At 33.3% G+C, this 8,063-nt stretch overlaps 1 protein-coding gene across 5 annotated transcripts in view; it reads left to right on the top strand.

The window, feature by feature from the left end:
• Positions 1 to 380: 380 nt before the first annotated feature.
• LOC145248222 (uncharacterized) overlaps positions 381 to 8,063 on the top strand; it is a 461,949-nt gene continuing 454,266 nt past the window's right edge. For all 5 annotated transcript variants that reach the window (XM_080110098.1, XM_080110089.1, XM_080110088.1 and 2 more), the window contains exon 1: positions 381 to 1,060. The gene's annotated coding sequence lies outside the window, so the exon portion shown is untranslated. The remainder of the gene's footprint in view (positions 1,061 to 8,063) is intronic.

Genomic DNA, 8,063 nt, shown 5'->3' with positions numbered 1-8,063 from the left:
CTTTTGTCGGCATCCATTACACCACTGCTGAGGCTGAGCCCGTTAACTAAATACATTTATATGGATATCTTACAGAATAATGACGAGAGAAGTTGGGTTTGTCGTTGGAGTGGATGGATGATTGGATGACTGACTTTCTAAGTATTCCGTTTTTTTTAAGTGTATTTTTGGTTTTGGGGGTTGTTATTGTTGTCGTTGTGGTCTCCCTTCCCTTGAAAAATATTTTGATTTGCCCACTCCTTTCAGAATTGCAATTTAAACACGTGCCTGCCTCTCCCTCCCCCACTTCTCTTCCTCTCTTGTATTTAATTTTTATTCAAGTGTACCCCCCCCCGCCCCTGTGCCGGTGCAGTGCGCGCGTGTGGGAGGTATATTTCAACGTGGGCAGCAGTAGTAGTAACGGAAAACAGTACTGCAGACTCCCCTTACGACGCATAAACACCTTATTACGAACGTCAAGGGAGACTGCATTTTTATGTAAAACTTAATTTTTTTTTTTAATAACAATAATTATTGTAGTTTGTTTTTGTTTTAATTTATTTATTTATCAGCTAAAAAAATAACAACACGATTAAGTACCACTGCCTTATTATATGTTGATGGTTATGATGATGATAACGATGATGATGATGGAGAAACAAGGGCCATCTTCGAACTAAAACGAGTTATCGATATATTACGTACGCAGAGAGGAAAGAGTTACATGCTGAAAGTGGATGGAGAAAGAAAGAACGATAACAAGCGAAAAGAAAGAAAGAAAGAAAAATAGATGAAGAAACTGTTGTAGTCCCCCCCTCTCTCTCTCTCTCTCTCTCTCTCTCTCTCTCTCTCTCTCTCTCTCTCTCTCTCTGCATACTGAACAAACCATGCGAGTGGAAGAATTAAAGGGAGATAGGCAGATGCACGGAGGAGAGTAAGTAACGGAGAAGAATCGGAGAAGAAATAGGAATTAAAAGAGAGAAGAAAGGGGAGAGAACTCGAGAGGGTGTTTAAAAAGAAAGAGGAAATATGCCACGACGTTTTGCATTAACGCTGTTAGCTTACCACTTTTATTACGCAGGTTAGTAAATCCAATATTTGTATTATTTATTTATTTTTAATTTGTTTGTAGTTAGACTGAGTTGTTCGCGCAATAAAAAAAACAGCATCCATTCATTCTCCGCACGTGAACGCACGACCGCGCTTGTTACGCGAACGCGTTCATTCATTCACTTTTCTTTTCGTTTTTAAAGTAATGCATATATATATATATATATATATATATATATATATATATATATATATATATATATATATATATATATATATATATATATATATATATATATATAACATACCATTATTGTCTGGCACACAATTTTCTTCGGTGCTTGTTAAGATCGCGTCAACAGATGATTTTTTTAACATGTCGTTTTAAGCAAAAACAACAATACTTACTTAATTGCCATGCCGAAAATAGTAATATATCCAAAAATTACGAAAATTCATAGAATAGAAAATTATTTATAGTTAAAATAATTTTTACGGAAAGTTAGGGAGGGGGCATTGCATTTTCCCTAGATATGAATAACTTGAAGATTGCGAATATAGGGGACATACTTGTCTCTCTATTGGACACTTTAATGGCGGACTTTTTTAAGACGGTGACGATGGACTTCTGGCGGACCTGAACGAGAATCAGCCCACCCACCCCCATATCAGTGTCGAATCAATAATAAATAGTTTATTATTAATAATCCACTGAAAAAAAATTGCAAAAAAAAACAAAAAACAAAAAAAAAAAAACATACGAAAGCCGTTCTTAAACATGGGGTGGTTGGAGGTGTTTATTTCGGAAAGAGTTCTGGGGGGGGGGGGCTTCTTGTTTAGGTTCGCCCGAATTTTGGTTTGTACTACTCGATTAATGTTTCGTAATATTTGGATATATCACTATTTTCGACGTGATAAGTAAGTAATAAGCCCTGATTTTGTTTAAAACGACATATTAAAAAAATAGATCTATCGACTCTTTCTAAAAATAGTATTTTCAAAATACAAGCGGAACAAAGTCCATAATACAGTTCCTATTTGTTTGTCTTCCCATGAGAGCAGAGTTTTAATGTGGATGGAAATCCACCTCCCCTAAAAAAGGAGCACTCTGAATAAAGTAGAAACTAAATTTAAAAAAAACAAAACAACAAAAAAACAATTGTCTCAGTTCTTCACCGACTGAAGAAAGAACGGATGAAATTAACAGATACTACACTTTACTCTTACCTAAAAACTCAAGTCGTCACTTTTTATCTATCTCCCCTCCCAGATGATGGCAGAATTATACACAAGGTTGACTTTTTTTTAATGTAGGGAAAATCCAGCTTCCTCAAAGGTTTTTTTTTTTTTTTTTTTTACATAGACATAACCACTTATCAAGGCCCAGAGACCACTCGAGGATAAGGGTTAAGCGTATACAGTAGTCAATTAATTGTTAGTAATGGAAATTCGGTAAATTTGTTAACTGAAGTGGAACGGCTCATCATGAACTTATTTATCTCTGGATTTAGATAAACATTAAAATTGCCTCAGTCTAGAAGGATTTATCTTTCAGTGACAGAAGATGAAAATGATGCAGTGTAGTATCAGAACAGATACTACACTTGGCTCTTGGTCACATCAATTTCAATCAATACATTTTTTATACATGTTTTTAGTAACGAGTTTAATTCATTTTGATTTAAATTTCTTTTTACGTATAAGAAAATAATGTATTTCTACAGAATTCGACCCGACTGGGTGCTTATGCACTTATGTTACCGTGTTTATTTATTTATTTATTTTTTTAAAGTATTTTCAAGTTAAATTCAAGTTTTACGATAACTATTTTTTTATTATTAAATTGTTAGGTACGAAATAATTACAAAACACCCTCCCCTCCCATATTAAAAATGGTTTTCCAAATAATAACATTATTTCAACACAAGTACCCAAAACTGTTTAAATCATAAACCCTAACCTAACCCTAAACTAGGTTTTAGATTTATTTCGATAAAAGTTTGTTTGGTTCGGTTCAAATTCTGTAGAAGCAGCAGCACTACAAAGTAAAATACTTCAGCAATTTACGGTTATAAGGCTTTCGGGTATGCCGAAAACAAATATCGCATTTAAATTTTCCGCAAATAAGTAGTTTTCCAGATATTAAGCAATGTAATTGTCTGTGTTATAAGTGGTGGCTATTATTGCGCACGCGCCAAAAATATGCGCTTGCTGACGCGTACAACAATGGCCATCAGTTATAACATAAACAATTACATTGCTTAATATCCGGAAAACTTCTTATTTTCGAAAAATTAAATGCGATATTCGATTTCAGCATATTCGAAAACCTGATTAGGTTGTCATTTTAAAGGAAAATGTTCAGGTGGAAACCAAGTAAAAAATTGCCTTTTGTTTTTAAATAGTATTTTCAAGTTAAATTCGATTTTGTACGTTATATTTTGTTTGTTAAATTGTTATGACAAATTACAGATTAGTTAACAAAACCCGCTCCCCATGTTGAGAATGAATGAGTTTCTAAATTATAACGTTAATTATTTAATCATAATCTGTAAACAGCGGAACTTGTAAAAATATAAACAAGCAAAAACTTATGGCATTTGTTTAGTGTGTGTGTATATATACATATATGTGAGTGGGTATATATGTGTGTGGGTATATATATGTGTGTGTGTGTATGTGTGCACGTATATATATGTGTGTATGTGTGTGTATATATATATATATATGTGAGTGGGTATATATATATATATGTGTGTGTGGTATATATATATATGTGTGTGGGGGTATATATATATATATGTGTGTAGGTATATATATATGTGTGTGCATATATATGTGTGTGTGGGTATGTATCTATATGTGTGTGTGTGTAGTGTGTGTATATATATGTATATATATATATATATGTGTATATATTATATATGTGTGTGCTGTGTGGGTATATATATATATATATGTGTGTGTGTGTGGGGGTATATATATATGTGTGTATATATATATGTGTGTGGGTATATCTATATATGTGTGTGGGTATATATATGTGTGTGGGTATATCTATATATGTGTGTGGGTATATATATGTGTGTGGGTATATATATGTGTGTGTGTATATATGTGTGTGTGTATATATATGTATATATATGTGTGTGTAGTGTATATATATATATATATATATATATATATATATATATATATATATATATATATATATATATATATATAAAAGACACATTATTTATTTACCTTATAAAAAAACACTTTTGTGTACAAAACAACTAAAATTAAAACCTCTCAACTCCTAAAGTATCTACCGTTCCATGTTTTGGTAACGGCAGATACTACGACTTCTATTACTGCAATTATTATTATTTCTAATATTCATATCGTACTAGAAATAGTAGTATTATTGTTGGCGCTTGTTATTGTTAAGATAGAGTCGACGAATCGATTTTCGTTTGAAATATGTTGTTTACGTAATTGTCATGTCGAAAATAGTAGTATACTTAAAAATTATGAAAATCCATCAAGTAGGAAGTTATTTATAGTGAAAAATAATTTTTACGCAAAATTGGGTAAAATTGCATTTTTCTTAAATATTATAAAGGAGACTGAAGAGGGGACTTAACTCGGAAGGAATATTTTAGATAACTTGTTCGTGGCGTGTAATATTTGTTGTTTATAAATGTAGACTTTCTTTTACTAAACACGCAATCGCAGTTTTGCTCTACTCGATGAATTTTCGTAATTTTGGGATATATTACTATTTGCGACATGACAATTAAGTAGATTGCTTTTGCTTAAAACGACATATTTAAAAAAAAGATTCGTCTGTCGACTCTATTTTAACAAGCACCATTATTTTTTTTAATAGGAAAATAGAATAGTTTGAATTTTGCCCCCCCCCCCCACTAAAAACAAATAAAAAGATATTAGACTATTCCTTTAGTGACCTGTTTCCTGATTATTGCGACGTAATGCTGGTTTTTGCAGTTCTAGGAGGTCCACCCTCTCATGCTTTGCTTCCTCTCGTTAAGAAGGTGTTGGTTTATTGCTAATCGACTGATGAACCCTGTCGAGGAATGCCGACGGGGCAGCGGAGCGCCGGAGCGCGGAGCGGAGGAGGAGCGCAGGCCTCTTTTGCAGGGTACTAGAGCGCTGACTTTTCCAATCTCGCTTTCCAACCCTTGTGTCACATTTCTCGCGGTGGGAGAGAAATGAATATCAATTATTAGCTTCACTCTTCAAATTGTACTAAAAACAAAACACCCCCTCCATATAACTTGTTTTAAATTGGAAGATAGAAATAATCACATCGTTTTTTTTTGGGGGGGGGGGCATATTTTGTCTAACTTCTTTTTATAGTGCGTGTTTTTGTGATTTTTATGAAACCGACAAAAAAAAAAAAATAAAAATAATTATACTTTTTTTTTTCTTTTTTTTTTTGTTTACTTTAACTGCAAAATTCGCTGTTAAATTGTTGACTTCTAAAGGTTTTCGGATATGCTTAAAAACAATCACATTTAAATTTGAGATAGAAAATAGTTTTCTTGATATTAATACTTTTATTGTCCAATGTAATCTCTTATGTTTTCACTGGCAGCCATGTTTTTCCAACTGAACAAGTATTAATTCTCATGCGTATTACAAACCGCCTTCTCATGTCAAGAATGGCGACGGCCACTGAAATTCATTAAGAAATACATTGGAAAAATATGTCTTAGTATCCAGAAAACTACTTGGCTGCCAAAATTTTGAATGTGATATTCGTTTTCAGCATACCCGAAAACTTATAATAGTCGTCAATTTTCAAAGGTGAGTGTTGAACTGTTGAGGTGCAGTTAAAGTAAAAATTTACCAATTTTAAGATTTAAAAAGAAAACAACAACAACAAATTATTCTTTGGATTATGTTGAGGTACTTTTACAGAATCCAGACTGGACTGAAATAATAACATTATTATTTTAAAACTCATGGGGGGTGGCAGATTGTTGTGTAACTCTTCTGTACTTTCACCTAACGCTTTAATGAACAAAAAAATACTGTAAAATTTTCTATTTGACTTGAAAATCATATATATATATAAAACAAAACAAAAAAAAACACAGTGCGTATTACTGCATATATGATTTTACGAAGTAAATCATTTTAGCTGTTAAAAAGGTTCTCGGCACATGTGCAGTTTAATATCCCCCACCCCACCAATTATTTTCATCTTAAGAGAGTTCCGTCCGCGCAAGAGAAGAGTTATCAAATCTTCCACTTCTCATATAAATGATTTTTTTTTTTTTTTTTTTTTTGCGTAGAGGTATTAAACTGCGCACGTGCCAAGTTATGGAGTGATTGATTGATTGATTAATTAATAATCTTGTTGGTTTGTGTCTTTTTACTTGCCTTCCCGCAATGGCGGAGTGAGACACAAGGTTTGTTTTTAAAATGAGGAAAATAAAGCCCCCCCCCCTCCCCATCCCTCGTCAAAAAAAAAAAGAGTGGCGATCTGAATAAAAACAGAAAAATAAAAATTGCCTCCGTCTAGAAGGATCTATTCGTCACGGATCGAGGGCGAAAATGAAGTGTGGCACCGGAACAGATACCACACTCTGCTCCAAACGAAAAGGCCAAATAGGTGTTACGTCAAAACGGAACATTATTATTGTCTCTCCCTCCCCGACCAGGTGACCACGTGACCGAACACACCCACGATGTTTTTTATCAATATTCCCTTTTCCCGTCTTTCACAAGCCTTTAACAATTATCCAATAAAGTACACCACTGAATTCTTGCATATCTTTTTTTTTTTAACGATAATAATATTTTACGACTAAAAAATATCTATTTAATTCTAAATAGTTTAAAAGACTCAACCGGATACATTTCTTATCTGCGACATGCTATAAAATGTCCCTGCAATTCTCGGCTTTCGTGCTTGAAACAGCATTTTTAGGGATGTTTCAAGTAGGCTGACCCCCTAGAGTAAATGTGGTATTTTGGTGGTGACTGCAGCTATACTAGCTAAGAGTATAATAGGTAAATAGAGCAGAATGATCAACGATCCCCCAATGTCGCACACCTTGGATGGCCTTGTGCCTAATTTGTCAAAATCCTTTGTATTTTTTCAGAAATAATTCAAAAATATCTTTCTAAATAAAATGAATGTGAAACCTGTATGGATATTATAAGTATTTTATAAAGTAAATGTGGTATTGTGGCAACTGCTGACATGAATGCGGTAGAAAAAAAAAAGACTGAATAGTGGTTGCGCAAATGGGTCGAAATGCGTCTAATTAAGAAACAGAGAGACTGACTATGAATCTTCTCTGCTTCCTTTCGCCACAATTTTGATGGCCTTGTGTCTATTTTGTATACATGGTGTGTGTATATATATGTTCATTATTTGCGAATAAATAATCCCAAGTGTCGTACCAGTTCTGTTCTCAGTCAGAGGAAGAGAAATCCTGATGAATTGAGGCAGTTTTACCCCATCTAGAGTGATTCTTTTGGCTAGATGAATTTCGCGCTTGCATTAAAAATTTACCTTTTGTCTAACTTTGCCCTTATGGGGAGGTAATTTTGTGCAGCAAAATATTCAATTTAAAAATTTACACGTTTTCTTTACCAGTACAAATATAACGAGATTTGGAAGTATGTATGTATGTATGCATGTATGTATGTATGTATGTATGTATGTATGTGTGTGTGTGTGTGTGTGTATATATATATAAGATCTATATATATAAGTCTATATATATGTGTGTGTGTGTGTGTGTGTATATATATATATATATATAAGATCTAATTAAGCAAGCATAGACGGTCCACAAATTTTATATGTATATGTATATATATATAAAAAATGATGGACTCTCCCGTCGATTTCGACGTATGAGCTTCCGCTACAACAATTAAGTTGCTCGGAAATCCACACAGATGATTTGTTTATGGCAGTGAAGGCTTTGTGCAGAACCATTCACACTTTTTGGTATTACTGCTAACCTTTGTCAGTGCAGACGTAGGTATACAGTAAGCCGCAGTTT

The sequence above is a fragment of the Euprymna scolopes genome, chromosome 26 (genome assembly GCF_053919585.1).
Source record: "Euprymna scolopes isolate OS-2025 chromosome 26, ASM5391958v1, whole genome shotgun sequence".
NCBI classification, from domain to species: Eukaryota; Metazoa; Mollusca; class Cephalopoda; order Sepiida; family Sepiolidae; genus Euprymna; species Euprymna scolopes.
Note: the sequence above shows the minus strand (reverse complement) of the source record. Positions and strands in the feature narration are given on the sequence as shown.